The sequence below is a fragment of the Muntiacus reevesi genome, chromosome 10 (assembly GCF_963930625.1).
Source record: "Muntiacus reevesi chromosome 10, mMunRee1.1, whole genome shotgun sequence".
Taxonomy (NCBI): domain Eukaryota; kingdom Metazoa; phylum Chordata; class Mammalia; order Artiodactyla; family Cervidae; genus Muntiacus; species Muntiacus reevesi.
In genome coordinates, this window is record NC_089258.1 from 14,398,885 (window position 1) to 14,415,533 (window position 16,649).

General features: G+C 44.2%; 1 long non-coding RNA gene across 1 annotated transcript in view; it reads left to right on the plus strand.

Moving 5' to 3' along the window:
- The window catches only part of LOC136176536 (uncharacterized), a 79,665-nt gene that overhangs the window by 586 nt on the left and 62,430 nt on the right, over positions 1-16,649 (plus strand). The gene's annotated exons all lie outside the window — the stretch shown is intronic.

Genomic DNA, 16,649 nt, shown 5'->3' on the forward strand with positions numbered 1-16,649 from the left:
CCACCTTCCCTCTATAGCCTTTTCTCCTTCCTGGTTTCACTGGGAGGCCCTGCCCTCTGAATCCCAGACTGGCGAAACGCGTGCGGTACCCTGGACTGGATGGAGTGTCCTGCAGAATTAAGAGACAAAGAGTGTAGAAGTGTCTGAGATCGGGAGGAGGACCTGAGTACCCGACCAGCGCGTAAATTCAAAACTTAAAACTCCGAAGGAGCACGTGATTTTGTGCGCGGCTCTAGGAAGGGTTGCGAAAATTCAGAAAAGACAAGCAGCGTGCATTTCAAATGACAGTACATTAATAAATATAAGATCGCAGGAATAATGGGCTCGACCGAGAGCAAGCTTAATCTTTGAGCAATACCCTGGTCTTTATTATGTTTGGTAAATAGCATATCGGGACACGTGATATATTATTCTGGGTTTTTTCACTGAATGGTTCTACTGACGTTTCAAGTCAAACCGTTTTGTATGTGCCGCTGGAAGTTAATTTTTAAAGGTTTTGGGGTGGTACCCCTAAAAAGACATGTCAGTCTTATATTCGAGGTTTGCTGTGTGGCAAAGGTAACCATGTAAGCTATAGGCAGGGTGCTATGTTTTTCTTTACGAAATTCTTTACAATGTTTTAGACCAAAACATTAGTTTTTCTTTTATTGCAATTTCAGTGTAGATTATGGAATTCTAAAATGAAATGATAAGCTATGCACACATAACGATTTCCTATTACTCTCCACGCAGCTACATGTACACCATTTCGATGACCAAACCCTTTTCACTCGGGCTCATTTCCCTGGGTTTGACTTAATTCCTAAACGTTCTGAACACTGATCTCTGGCGTTTTCAGCTCCCTTAGCCCCCTCACCTGCTGTTTGATAGGTTAACTTTTCAGTATCTCAGACAATAGTCTCGGCCTGTAAATTCTACCATGGGTTCCAGGACAGCAGTCCCCAGCCTGGGCTCTAACAAGCTCTATCTTAATCTCCCCACCCCCACTGGCCGCTTCCCCTGTGGCCTGCTTTTTTCATACACGGAGATGAATTACTTTGAGGATCTAATTGGCCTTGTTTCTGTAACGTTTTAAGAAAGGAAGAAGAGCCAGTGTAAAAGCCTGCTCGACTTGGGTGGTCAGGGTTGAGGCTGCCCCCAATTTGCCTCATTGCTGATGCATGTGAGTTCGACATTCCCAGCGATAATGTTGTTCCTAATCAATCTGCCCTTATTTACATTTGTAAGCATTGTCGGCTTTAATATGCATGCCCTGTGCAGGGCACCGCTGCGCCACACCGGGTTTGTTAACTTCAACCAGGATTCTCCAGACCTGAGAGGAGGCTGACAGGAGGAGCCAGGGCTGCAAAGGTGTCTGCTGGGAAAAATCTCTTTAGTGGCCTTTCTGCACTGAACAAGTGAGACGCCTGGTGCCTTTTCAACCAGCAGGAGTTGCTGGCCCTCTTTCTTGACTGTCCCGTTTTCCCTTCCAAGTAAAGTCCATCTCAGTGCATCAATTGTCATTTTGGTCTCCCTGTCATGATCCAAGACTTCATTGGAATTTGTACTTTTCAAAACACATTCCTTAGACTCTTCAACTATGATTCCTTCATATCTTTTCTCTACTCCAGTATTCAAATAACCATGGTCACACCACACACATCTCAAAAATGACATCTGATTATCCCAATGATGACATTGAAATAAAACATCTGCCCTTTGTGTTTGGACATTCCAGTGATAAGAAACTGTGGGAGCTGCACTTGGTGGAGTAATGAGAAACCATGCTGGAACTTGACTTTTCACTGGTTTCTCAGATCCAACTAATTAGGTCTTTAAAATCTAATGTAATTTAGCTAATATCTGCAGAATACAAATGAATGGAGGAGTAGATGTATTCTAGTAATTTGACCTTTGGGCCATGTTATAATTTTTTCTACTGAGCTTAATACTCTTCTCCACAAATGCAAAGAATTGCAAACATTACATTAAGTCCCACAAGTATTCCTGTGGAGAGGCTGCGATGGGGAGAGAATTGGGGATTTAAAGTGATATTCTATTTGTGGATGGAGAGCCCAGGGTTCTGGATGTGAGTGATGGACCAGAACCTGAGCAGTTCAAAGCAAGTAACTTGGATAAGAGTTGACTCAATTCAAGCCATTTTTAGGCTCCCTGAGAATGCCTTATTATTTCCTCATTGGCAGCTTTTATATTTGCTTAAAGGTGATGGTAGAAAATGAGTCTAAAAGGGGGAGGGAAAAAACCAATTCAGCAGCCCAGAATGTAACCCCCTTAAGTATGACTCCCCTCCCCTTCTCCCTTCAACCTTCTGTTTCCTCCTGTATTCCCCCCTCCCCAGAACTGGAGGAAAGGGAACAGCTCTAGCCAACTTGTCAAAATAATGCTGCTAATTACCCCTGATCTCCTTTAATGGGAAGCTGCTCCCAATTCTACAAAAGAGTAAATGAGGGGTCTACAGCACAAACCCAGGAGCACTGGCTTTGTGTGTGTGTGTGTGTGTGTGTGTGTGTGTGTGTGTGTGTGTGCTTGCAGTGAGCTTGGGGGGGGGGTTGGGGGGGGGTGCTGGTGGTGGTGGTAGAAGGAGATGTCCCGAGAAGGTCCCGGAAATCTTCACGTTTATTACTCCAGGTACACATACTGATTTGGAAAAGGGACTTAGACTTTCTGCCAAAGCTATTGGTATTCTCTTGCTGGGAATGTCACTAACTGCAGAGAAAATGCTCAGTCTACAATGAACTTGAAAGAAAACAGCATTGACCCTTATATTTATTTCTTCCCTTGCCTATATATCTTCTTAGCCACATTACTTTAAAAGAGAGATGTATTCTGGAAAGACCCAAACTTCAAACATTCTCCATCTCTCTCCTTGTCTCTATCTCCCCATCTAATATATCCATATCAAACTCTGCATTTGGCAGAAGGCACACCATTCATTTCGGTGATCTCTGCCATCGGGTCTTGCATGAAAAAGAAGCTGAGCAACATGATCCCTTTGACCCACTGCTGGAGCAACAAATTTATTAGAGATATAGGCATGAGAAATGAAAGGGAAGTAAAACAATTCCAGCTTATTGTGTGTCTTTCTTTCATACTGCTAATCCGGTTTACACATCACGCCTACATGTCTCAATAGGGCTTTATACACTGTGGCAGAGGCGGGAGAAAATAAAAGGTGTGTGTGTGAGAGAGAGAGAGAGAGAGAGAAAAGACAAAATAGGGAAGACCGATATTTTAATCCATTCAATCTATATTGATTTGCCTCATTAGTTTTTCTATCTGTAGAAAGTTGAAGATAATTTTTTAAAAAGTCATTTTTTCACAAAATAATTCCAAATGGTGCTAATTCCTATTCAAATAGCTTGTTACATTATGACTAGGTTATAACCAGAAATTAGCTACACTTCTCAGTGAGTTTGAAATGAAGCTCATACCCCAAATTGAGAATGAGCCTATGGGTGTCTACCTTGATTCAACATTTTAAAAGAAAAAGGTCTTAGACTCAAAGGGGGAAGGCTGTGAAACACAGTCTTGTGGGAGGAAGCTGGGTGACAACTGGAACACACACAAACTCACAATTGAAAGCCCTTGTTTTATAACATGGGTACACAATGCACCTGAGGCAACAATTTATACCACCCAGAAATAATAAGTTACAGTAACAAAGGGTGACACCAAAAGGCATTGTCTTTCTTTGTAGAGGCAATTAATTGCATGTTGAACTACTGGAGCCAAAAAAAAAAAAAAAATCGAACACACAAAACGCTGAAAAAAGGACTATTGTAGGAGTTCAAAACCTCAGTATCAAAGTATTAAAAACTTAGAACCACCCATAGTGGGTTTTTATTATGAGCTCCTGTTCTTTCATATGGTTCCTCCTTAGAGGAAGGAAGGCTAGAAAGGGAAGAAGATGGTCTTCTCTCCCATGTCTATGAAAACAGAGGTCTCTAGGTGTCTTCCATAGACAACAATCCATATGGTTCTTCTTAGGTGATGGAAATCGAGATCTGAAAATTTGGAGTTTATTGCTCATCCATCAAGTAGGAGTCATGTTTAGCAGGAACTTATATACCTGAAGACACAGTATATGTCACCCCCGAGGTACAGTCTCTGGAGGTCTTGTGGTCCCATGGTTGGCACCAGGTCTACATGGCTTTGGATCAGTCTGGCCCACCTCAGGGATCCCCCTCAGGCCCTACTTAGCCATCTCAGCACCGGGCTAGCCGCCCACCTCTTTAATGGTTGGCAGGCACCAGAATGTCCAATTCCGTGGGTGCAAGAGTCAACACATACCTCTCCTACCCGTGGCCCCTTCCTGAACCCAGGAAAGCCCCTTTGGCCCTTATTCCCACCAACGGCGAACGGGAGAAGGATGTTTGCGCTCCGGGTTTTGATAAGGTACTTCTCTCCTAGCCCTGGGTGTCCCACTCAGAGGCCCGGCCCAGGTGCCGAGAACACGGTAGGGGTGCGGGAGCGTACGCCCAGCCCCTCGGGCAGACCTCCCCGAGCTCCCGGGAGACTAGAGAACTCGCCCGGGTGCGCGCGCTCCCGGCCCGCACCCTCCCCCCGGCGCTGTCACTCTTCGGACCAGCCCTCCATCCCCAGCGCTCAGCCTCCGCTGGCAGTCAGTAGCCACCACCAGGCTGATGAGCGGAAGCCAAGGTGGCGACCCTTTCAAGCGTGAAAATGGGATCCCAGGCGACCCCCTCCGTGAGAATTCCCCTCGGAGCCGTTCCCCGGCCGGGCCCGCCGCAGACAACCCCCTCCCCGCCCCGCGGGGCCGGCCTCGGGGGGCGGGGGCCCGGAGCGTGCGAGCGAGCGAGCCAGCCCGGAGGCGCGGGCCGGCGCCCCTGAGCCCCGCCGGCGCAGCCCACCCAGCCCCGCGGCCCCGGCGCGCCGCCCGCCCGTCCCCGCAATCCCGCGTTCCCGGGGCGCACGCCGCGCGAGGGCGAGGTGGCGGCGGCGGCCGAGCCGGCTGCACTCACCATAGCCGGCCGTCAAGCCCTGCCCGGAGCGCGGGTGCCGATGGCGCGGACGCTGCGCTTGGATTTCACATCAATTCCTTTCCCCCCCCGTGCCCCCCTTTCCTGGTCTTCTGCTCCTCCGTCTTCTTCCCGTCTTCCCTCGTCTCCCCCTGGTCTTGTCGCCGCGGATCTCTTTGTCTTCCCTGTCGTCGTCTTTTTCTTCGTCTTCGTCTTCTCCTCCTCCTCCTCCGTCTTTACAAAAGGAACGGAAAGTGTAAAAACCCCGGCGCGCTGGGCCGCCGGAGGCTTTCGGCGGAGTGCGGCGCGGACTCACAATTACAAGCCTGTTTCTATTAAGCCGTTCCATGGCCCTCGGCGTGGGTGGTCTGCCGCGCCATAGGCAGGACCTGTCAGGGTCACGTGACAGATCCGAAAACTTTACCCCTTTACAATAAACTCAAGGAAAGCAAAGTAAACTCGAGGAACGTGCTATCAGCACAGCCCTCCTGGGTAAACAGGCGCTCCCCTCCCCGCCTTCCTGGGAGGCGCCCCGCCGAGCGAGCTCCTCCGAGCCCCTGCCGCCCCTCCCCGCCCCCTGCGGCTCTTGTCTGCGGGGGGCCGCCGGGCGGGGGGTCTCCGCTCAACATCTCGCCTTCCGCACCTACTGCTCCCCAACCCCACACACGTTATTTGCTAACAAATAGCCACTTGCCCAAACCCCCGAGTGGGCGGTGCTGGGGGGGAGCAGGGAAGCTCATTTTAGCATCCCCGGCGCTCCGGGAAATGAGGGGTGCCCAGAGAGAGCGCTGCAGAGGAACACCACTTTCCTGTCTTCAGTTCTCAAAGCCCTTTCCCGCTCACATTCCCACGGAAGCCCCGAGAAGCTGGGAGCATTCTGGTTGACAGGCCCACAGGCTGACAGGGAGGCAGAGAGCCAGGGAAGCCGGGCAGATAACAAGAGTCTCCCCGGGGAAATGTTCAGTGTACTAAGATGTATGCGGATTCGTGCAGCTTCTGTCGGAGGTCCCTGGGAAGCTGTTACTTCTGAAGTTAAGACTAAAGTGGAATCCCTTGGAAACCAAGATTGGTAGCTGGCTGAGGAATCACTAATTGATATTTGCTCTTTTCCCTTCCAATTACTGTGGTTTTTGGGGTATGCCACCCAAACTCTCCCACCCACGCTGCCTTCCCAAACGAGGCCAGCTTGGGTGATTGGGCTAGACGGAAGTGCTGTGGCTCTCAGCCTCTTACCCTAAATGGAAAGTCCTATTCAGGAGAGACTCGGCTGCAATGTTTAATCTACTCAAACCTGCAGGGTAAACTGTTTCACATTCAGACCGCTGAAAGGTGCTATTTTAAATGAACCCCGTTTTGAATAAAGATGAATTACAGATACAGGGGGAAGGGGTAAGGAAAGTTCCTGAAACTGTTGGGGGTTACCTGGCTGGTCTTCAAGAAAAGCCTGCCTTTTCTCACCTCATTCTGGGCTGACAGTGTGATTAGGGGTGTGTGTGTGTGTGTACATGTTGTTATTAAAACAAAATAAAACAATACATGAAAGTCACAATGGGGCTTCTCAGTGGCACTAGTAGTAAAGAACCCAACTGTCAATGCATGAGGCGCAAGAGACAGGGATTCAGTCCCTGGTTGGGGAAGATCCCCTGGAGTAGGAAATGGCAACCCACTCCAGTATTCTTGCCTGAAAAATTCCATGGACAGAGGAGCCTGGTGGGCTGCAGTCTGTGGGGTTACAAGGAGTCAGATAGGACTGACCACGTGTGGTGGCCTCTCCCCACCCCCACAAGGGTCACAAGTCAACTCCTTACCCCAAAGATGATATACCATTCTTTAACAGGGTCATTTGAGTTTACAGGGTGTTTGTGTTTGAAACACATTAAGTAATTAAACATTGGAATACTGGACAAACCCTATGAATTAAGCTGGTCCAAAAAGGGGTTATCATTTCATACCAGTTGACTTTAGTATAAAATGGTCTCGAATGGATATTAGATGAGTATGGATTCTGTGTCATAATGATTGGGAAAACAAACCCACCAACATTTCCCTCTGAAAGACTACCTTTTGGTGTCATATCAAAGGATTCTGTTCATACCCTATTATAAACCTGGGTTGGGGAGAGTGGGTGGGGACTAGGAAGAAGATATAAGTACATTTACAGATAGAGTGATCTAAAATATGAAAGAGGAAAGGTGACAAGAGAAAGAGGAAACAGTTTAGTGAACAACTTTTAAATGGCCCATAATATAAAGTTGTTAGGTAAGCTAGTTTTGCAGGGAAATTCCAGCAGAATTGTGAAGTTTGCCTTTCCCAGTTCAAAGGAAGACCCTCACACAAGCACATTTGGCTACCTGCTCCGTGAGTATGGCCAAGGTTGATAATCAGGGGTGGACCCAGGTTTGGTGGGGTCTCAGGCATATGCAGTTTGGTAAGGGGAGACAGCTTCTTCAGGAAGTCCAATTACAAACAAAATCAAGTACAGGGCTGTGGAAGGGGAACTGTGGAAGGAGGGGCCCTGAAGCTGCATGAGCCTCTGGTCAAGTTACCCCTTTATAGTACAGAACGGGGAGGTTACAGAGCTGCCCAGATTTTGTGGTCTTGCCATCATTAGTTAAGACTGAAAGTCTTAATGTCATAGTTCAGTCAAATGCTTTATAGTTGGGAGCAAAGATGAGCTTGGTTTGAATGTGAACTGTTGACGTTGGGCAGTAGTGGTTTAGTGAATCAGGGAGATAGACCCTTTAGTGTCTTGAAAGGTCCGAAAGGAGAGGAGGGCACACTGGCAATGCCCTCTCTTAATAGCAGCTTGCCCTTCCTATCCTTCTTCTGAAATCAGGTTTTGAAAATTATCTCAGTACTATGCCCTCTCTTCCCTTCACTCCTAGATGTTAGAAACATTAAATCATCAATTCTGAGACATGTGTTCTCCGGGATCCAGAGCCCCATGCACTGGTATCTTCTGGCATTTCTCTGAGACTCTCTGCCAGGGTAGGTGGGCTCTTTCTTATCAAGCAGCTTATCCACCATTCTAAAGTTGCTTGTGTCTCATCCCTTCCTGCAAAGCCAGCTCCAGTGCTGCCTCGTCTGATAACCCTCTTGGCATGGAGGTGTCAATGACTGTCAAGGCTTCCAGACAGCAGAGCCCAGTTGTAGCCTGCCCGATCTGATAAGCCAATTGGCATCAAGATGTTAGTGGCTGATGAGGCCACTAGACAATACATTTATAAGTTAACTTGGACTTTTAGAGCATGCCCAAAGGAATAAGTTGCCAAGTTGGAAATTTCAGGGCGTTAAGGCAGGACCAGTTGGAGACATGTGGGGCATCTGAGGACGGAATAATGGAGGGACCTTTTGAAACAGATCTGAAAACAGACCACTTGGGCATGATCAAATTTGTTGATGGGCAAGGTCATTCCTGGCTCTGTTTGTCTCTGAATATCTGCTGCTACTTGAGATACAGTTGTTACCCTTGCCACACATAAACACACACACAGGCACATGCATGCACATACATTCTTCTTTCTGTGCTCCCCTCTTTCTGGTTCCACTAAATGTGGGCGCCTCAGCACTTTTACTCATCCCCTCCCTGACTGCAACCTCCGGCAACTTGAGGGTTTCAAATAAATAACTGAGGGTTCAGGAGAAACATTTGTCCACATTTGAGAACGTCTCCATCTCAGGATGAATGCCACTCTCATACTCTCTCAGTCACCCTTGGTGTGGTCATTCTTTAATACTGGATCAAACAGACCAAGCTTTCATAAAAAGTAATTTTGCCCAGTGTAGAGATTTCCATCCTAAAATGACTACCCTCTCTTCCTGTCAGGAGGATACCTACCCCAAGACAAACCAACTTACAGAATTGGGGCTTTGAAGACTGAAGGGTAAGAAGTATTTAATGTGGTTGGTTGGAATTAGGAGACTGAATGAACAATTGAATTATAGTGGTAATTGCAATGCTGAAACAGAAAAAGAAGAATTTTTTAAACAATAATGAGAAGTAAAACAGGATTGCAGAGCAGAAAAACCTACACAAACAGCTTGGAAACAAAAGGGGTGGAATGAGACCTGGAGTGTCATAAACGAGCTTTGTTTGAGTGTGATCTGTAGGAGTCATAAACCAAAGACTTTTAAGGGCCGCCATTACCAAATACGGAGACATATGGAGAAGTTGTAGTATTCAATGTAAGACAATAACCTCAGGAGGAAAAGAAGCAGGGAAAAGAGATACCTGGGGAAACTCCTACCTCAAAAAATGAAACTGACCCAAGTTGTTTACTCTTGCAATGGATATACACATAGAACTTTCTCTAATCAGAGGATTCCCTCAATGGAGAACTTCAGGGGCAGCTTTGCCAATGTAGAATGTGGTAAGAAATGAAATGCCAAAGAAGATTTTTAAACTATGGGAGGCAGCTGTGCCCGGGCTGGCTGGTGGTGATGGTGATGGTAGCAGATCAGAGCCACGGGAAACAACTTATTGCAATCAAGCAGGTCAGAAGAATTATCAAAAGGTTCCAGTTGTATCTAAAAGGACTGAAAAAGATATTAAATGTAGTAAATATAAAAAATACCCTCTGTCTGGAAAAAGAACAAAACTGGAGCTATAATCCTTCAGACCATACTATAAAACTACAATAATCAAAGCAACATGGTATTGGCACAAAACATATAGATCAATGTAACAGAATAGGAAGCCCAGATATAAACCCACGCACCTAAGATCAATTAATCTATGACAAAGGAGGCAAGAATCCACAATGGAGGAAAGAATCTGTTCAGCAAGTGGTGTTGGGAAAGCTGGACAGCTACATGCGAATCAGTGAAATTAGATTGACTATCTCATATCATATATAAAAATAAACTCAAAATGGTTTAAAGATCTAAATATAAGACATGACATCCTAAAACTCCTAGAAGAGAACACAGATAGACATTATTTGATATAAATCAAAGTAGTATCAGTCTCTGAGGCAAATGAAATAAAAGCAAAAATAAACAAAATGGAGCATTATGAAACTTAAAAGCCTTTTGCACAGCAAAGTAAACCATCAATGAAATGAAAAGACAATGTACAAAAAGGGAGAAAATATTTGCAAATGATGCAGCCTACAGGGGTTGATATCCAAATTACACAAACAGCTCAAGCAATTCAGTAACAAAAAAAAAAACAATGCAATAAAAAATGAGAGAAGATCTAAATAGATATTTTCCAAACACAACATGCAGATGGCCAATAGGCACATGACAAGATACTCAGCACCATTTATTATTAGAGAAATGAACATAGAAACTCAATGAAGTATCACCTCACACCACTCGGAATGACCATCATAAGAAAGTCTACAAATAAATGCTAGAGAAGGTATGAAGGAAAGGGAACCCTCTTACACTATTGATGGGAATGTAAATTTGTGTAGCCATTATGAAGAACAGTGTGGAGGTTCCTTAAAAAACTAAAAATTGAAACATCATATGACCCAACAATTCCACTCTTGGGTATTTATCCAGAAAAGATAAAAGCTCTAATTCAAAAAGATACATGCACCCACCCTAATGTTCACAGCAGCATTATTTACAATAGCCAAGACATGGAAACAACTCTAGTGCTCATCAACAGACAATTGGCTTAAGAAGATGTGATTGATATATGTGTGTGTTTGTGTATAAAACTCAGCCATAAAAGAGAATGAAATGTGCCATTTGCAGCAACATGGATGGACCTAGAGAATGTTGTGGTTAGTCAAGTAAGTCAGACAAATACCATATATCACATATATGAAGACTCTAAAAAGTAATGCAAATGAATTCTATATACATAACAGAAACAGACTCACAGACAAAGAAAATAAATTTATGGTTGCCAAAGGGGAGAGGGTGGCAGAAGTTAGGAGTATGGGATTAAAAGATATAAACTACTTTACACAAAACAGATGAGCAGCAAGGATTTACTATACAGCACAGGCAGTATATTCAATATTTTATAATAACCTATAATGGAACATAATCTGAAAAAAATAATTGAATCACTATGCTGTAGACCTGAAACTAAGACAATATTGTAAATCAACTATACTTCAATTTTAAAAAACAGCAACACTTACAGTTCTGATTTTGCATTTAATAGTAATGGCACTATTGCTACAGGGTTACAAAGCAAAGCTATGTCCTTGGAAAATATTTGTTTTCATATATACTTGTATAATTTATATTTTTATTTAAGTATGAAGATATTAAAATTTGCTGTCTGAAAAAAATACCCTCGGTATGACAAAAGCTGCTGTTTTATATAATTAACATTGTTGCTTCTCAGAATTCATCATGTGTCTTAAAACTGGTGAGCAAAGGTGTAGAACCAAACTTCATTTCTTTGAGCTACATGGTTCAAGATTTGAAGCAGTGAGCCACATTTCATTTCTACTCTATGAGTGAAAGAAGCTGTGTGAAGGCGAGGCTTGGTGGAGATGGGGGGACGGTTTGAGGCGTGACAGGAGGGGCTAAGGCCTCCCTGAGCCCTGTCATTGCCCCTGTTCCGAGCCCACTTGGCCGCGGGTGGGCCTGCCTGTGTCTCTGAGGACCCCTCAGGTATATAGACAGCTGCACTCCTTGGGCTTGTGGAGTGGACCCTCTGACGAACAAGTGGCTGGAGAGATGTGTCCCTCTGTCGCCTTGCAGCCTCCACGGGCAGGCCACGGTGCACTGGTGCCTTCTCTGGCAGCTCTGACCCGTTGTGGATGGAGGCCTCTTCAGCAGGGAGTTGGGGAGGCAGGAGCCTGGGTCTGCCTGTCCTGTTGTCTGATTCCAGGCTTGGTGCCCTCCGCTCCGTACCTGTATTAGTTTTCCAGGGTGTCCATAACAAAATTCCACAAACAGGGTGTCTTAAAGAGCAGAAGTTAACTTTCTGACAGTCCTGGAGGCTAGAAGTCCAAGAAGTCCAAGTTGTCAGGGTTGGTTTCTATTGGGGCCTCTCTCTTTGGCTATGGTTGGCCACCTTCTAGGTCTTCATGTGGACCGTGCTACGTTTGTATCCTCTTCTTGTAAGGACACCCGTCTTATTGGGTCAAAATCCATCATATGACCTCATTTTAACTTAGTTATCTCTTGAAAGACCTTATCTCCAAGACAGTCATATTCTTGAGACACTGAGGCTTCAACATATGAATTTGGGGGGAAATTTTGTTCAGCCCATAACAACACCCAAATGTTGACAGGAGCCGGCTTGCATCTGAAGGGTGAGTTCCTCTCTCTGCCTATGATGTTCACAGGGAGGAATCAAGAGGGGCTGGAGCCAGACCCTTCTTGGCTTTTAGTACTGAGAGGACCTGGTCTTCCACCTCCCAAGAACCTGTCCACACCCTTGCAAAAATAATGCTGGTTGACACATTTCCTAGGAATGCTGGTGGGCTGAGAAAATGACTTTAGACGCCCAGCAGGGCTCCCCCCAGCCCCAACGCACTCACAAAGAATGAACACTGCTGGCTAATGCTAAATATGTCTTTATTTATTGCAGTGAGTTTCTTCAGCCTGTGGTTTCCAAGACTGGCTGCCCATCAAAATCATCTGGGGAGTTTAAAAACAAAAACAAAGAAACAAAAATAGGTTCTTTTCTTCCATTTCAGAGCTACAGATTCAGAATCCCAGTCTTGGAGAATGACATTTTTCAAAAGGATCCCCCTAGAGCAAGCATATGAGTAAAATGAGAATGGTAGGATCTAGGTGCATGCATTCCCTGTAAAATTCTCCCCAATTTATTGTATGTTTGAAGTTTTTTCACAGTGAAATGCCAATGATAAAGGAAAAGGATACCCAGGTGATTCTGTTGTGCAGCTAGATTGGAAGACCAAAGGGACACATGCTTAAATTACACATGTATTCTTAACATTCTTTTCTATCATGGTACTTGTCACATTACATGATTGCTGTTTACCCACCAAATGAAAGATTTGTGAGCTTCTACTCACTTGCATAATCCTCTATTAGGTGCTAGGAACTGGGGAATGAGAAAGAAGTCTTCCTTAAAAACACCATGAAATATTCATCAAACTGGCAAAGATTAAAAGTCTAACCATAGCCAGGGTGAGCAAGACTGAAACAATGAAAACTTTGGGGCACTGATGGTTGGAGTGTAGATTGAGTTCATTGCTTTTGGAAAATAATTTGGCATTATCTAGACAGGTTGAATTCCATTCCTAGATATATCTCTAAGAAAAAAAACAAGGTCCAGGATGTGCATTCATGAATGTTCACATCAGTATTGCTTGTGATGGCATAACTCTGGACATGACTGAAATGTCAGTCAAAGTAGGAAAGATACACTGGAGAATTCGCACAATGGAATTTGACTAAGAGGCAAAAATAAATGAGCTATAGCTACCTTATAGTAATAGGGATGAATCTTACAAACATTATCTTGGGTGAAATACCTAGGTCAGAAACAAGCTTCATGGGAATGCACATATAAATTTCAATTTTATAAAGTTCAAAATCAGTACTTATGAACAACCCATGACTTGTCACTAACCAATTCAAGGACAGTTACTTCCAGAGGTATAGGTGAAGGAATTGGGGAGTTTCAAAAACAATTCATTACTGTTCTTTAAAAGGTACATACAAGTGATAAGTACACTTTTAAATGTATGATCAATTTCATAATAGAAAGATTTTTTAAAAAGACACTAACCTAGCCCCAGTTTCCCAGGTGGTACTGTGCACTGTGCTGTGCTTAGTCGCTCAGTTGTGTCCAGCTCTTCGCAATCCTATGGACTGTAGCCTGCCAGGCTCCTCTGTCCATGGGGATTCTCCAGGCGAGAATACTGGAATGGGTAGCCATTTCCTTCTTCAGGGGATCTTCGCAACCCAGGGATCAAACCCAGGTCTTCTGCATTGCAGGTGGATTCTTTACCAGCTGAGCCACTTGATAAGGAATCCACCTGCCAATGCAAAAGACTCAAGAGATGCAAGTTCTATCCCTGGGTAGGGAAGATCCCCTGGTGAAGGAAATGGCTACCCACTCCAGTATTCTTGCCTGGAAAATTCCATAGACAGAGGAGCCTGGCGGGCTAAAGTCCATGGGGTTGCGAACAGCTGGACATGACTGAGCACGCACACACTTCCTAGCCCTAGACAAACAGGTGGCCTGGTGGGGTGTGAAGAAGAACAAATAATATGACAGGTGCAGAAGCCGCAGAGTACATGGAGAGTGTGCCTGAGTTCCATCTCCTGAGCGCACGCAGAAGCAGGGAGGGGATGCTGAGAAAGGAAGAGACAGTTGACCAGATCAAAAGGAGAGAGAAAGGGCACCCCTTGGGAAGGGACAGCAAGATGGGGCGGCAGGGAGTCCTGAAGCAGTTGAGAGCAAATCCTGTTCTTAGAACCGAGACCCTGCTTCTGGACCTGATCCTGTCCACCCTGTGAGGGACAGCCTTCATGCTTTCTCTATATCATGGCAATGCCCTCGGTAAGGACTAGAACCCCATGTGGTCTTTTCCTAGGAAATGAAGATATATAAGCTTAAAGTCAAGTCAGAAAATGTGCAAATGAACTGTTACTTTATGGGCCCAAAGTTGGGTTTAAAAAAACCTGTATTATGTAATTCTTCCATGGGATCATCATATAGTGACATTTCAGTGGTTCTTTGTGTATAAGGTGGTAATATTTGTTTACTATAAACACTATGAAGAGTTATAAATGGGAACAATAGTAAAAATCCATAAAACAGAGAATTTGCCTTTTGATGGGATGTTTTATGAAAGTGTCATTCAACTATGGATAAACTGACAGTCGGACTGCTTAAGAAATATTCAGTTACAAACAAGCGTTGGCCTGGAGGAAGTGAACACGAAGGCAGCTTACAAATTGCAGCTCCTGATTTACTTTTACAGATGAACACTTCTCTTTAAACTTTCTGGTTTGAAACAGGCTCCCAGACCACCCTTCCCTTGAGTGACCTGCCCTTTTCCATGCCCCCACTTCTGCAGACATGCAATTAATTCCATTTGGTTCCACAAAGTGCTTCTTTATACCCTCTATTTAAGTGTTTTTAGTTCTTTCCAACGTTTTATGTCATGGTACACATAGAAATGATAATGTTGGTACTACAACACAATGGAATAAACTGGAGGAGATTTGAAGACATCTGTCTGTGGGGGGGAATTAGCGGAAATCTTATATCTTCTTATATTATAAAATTATGAGATAAATAAATGAAGTATTACAATGGAATATCATCCAGCTTTAAAAAAGAAGGAAATACTGCCATCTGTGACAACATGGATGAAACTGGAGATCATTATGCTAAATGAGATAAGTCAGACAGAAAAAGACAAATACTGTTTAGTATTACTTGTATAGAGCAATTTTTTTCAAAGTCAAACTTAGGGACTTTCTTGGTGGTCCAGTGGTTAAGAATCCACCTGCCAAAGCAGGGGACACAGGTTCAATCCTTGGCCCGGGAAGATTCCACGTACCACAGGGTAACTGAACCCATGTACCCCAACTACTGAAGTCTGCTTACCCTAGAGCCAGAGCTCTGCAGCCAGAGAAGCCACTGCAGTGAGAAGCCCAAGCATTGCAACTAGAGAGTAGCCCCCACTCACTGCAACTAGAGAAAGCCCTTGCAGCAAGGAAGAAATAGATACATATATTGTTTAAAAAAGTCAAACCTAAAGAACCAGAGAATAGGAAAGTTGTTGTCCAGGGGTGGGGGTGGGAGAAACAAGAAGGGGCTGGTAATAGGGTATAAACTTTCAATGATAAACAAGGCCTGAGGATCTAGGGTATAGCATGGTGACTATAGTTGATAAAACTGTGTTATATAATTGACATTTGCTAAGAGAGTAGAACTTAAACATTCTCACCAAAAAAAATAAAATAAAATAAAATAAATATGTGAGATGATGGATGTGGTAATTAACTCAGTATCTTCACAATGTATGTGGTATGTGTATATATATGTATATATACAAGGTGTATGTATATCAAAACATCATGTTGTACACTTTACATATCTTACTATTTTACTTGTCACTTAGTAAAGATGAAAACCCCCAGATTTACACCTGTTGAAATTACAGTCAAAGAATCTAACAAATTCTTTGTTAGGCAAATGTTTCTTGCTTTGACAAATTTCATACTGATATGTCTTATGATAATATAAGTGGGTTTCTAGTTTTCCATGTGTTTGTTTCCTAAGGTTGTTATAACACAGTATCACACAAAACATTCTTAAAATAACAGAAATGTATTCTCTCAGCATTCTGGAAGCTAGAAATCAGAAGTCAAGGTGTTGGCAGTGTTGGTTCCTTCCGAGAGCCCTGAGGGAGAGTTGGTTTCCGGCCTCTCTCTTAGCTTCTGGTGATGGCTGGCAATTCTTGGCATTCCTTGGCTTGAAGATGTCTCTCCAGTTTCGCTCCGTCTCCCCATGATGTTTTCCCTGTGTCTCTGCTTCTGTGTCTCTTTTTCTTCTAAGGATACTAGTCATATTGGACTAGCACAACTGCATCTTAACTAATTACATCTGCAACAACCCTACTCTAAATAAGGTCACATTCTGAGGTACTAGGGGTTAAAACCTCAATATATCTTTGGTGGGGAGGGGGGCAGAATTCAACCCATAGCATCATGGAACTTTTTCAAAACAAGCATTTCAAATTAACAGTGAAGCTCCAACTT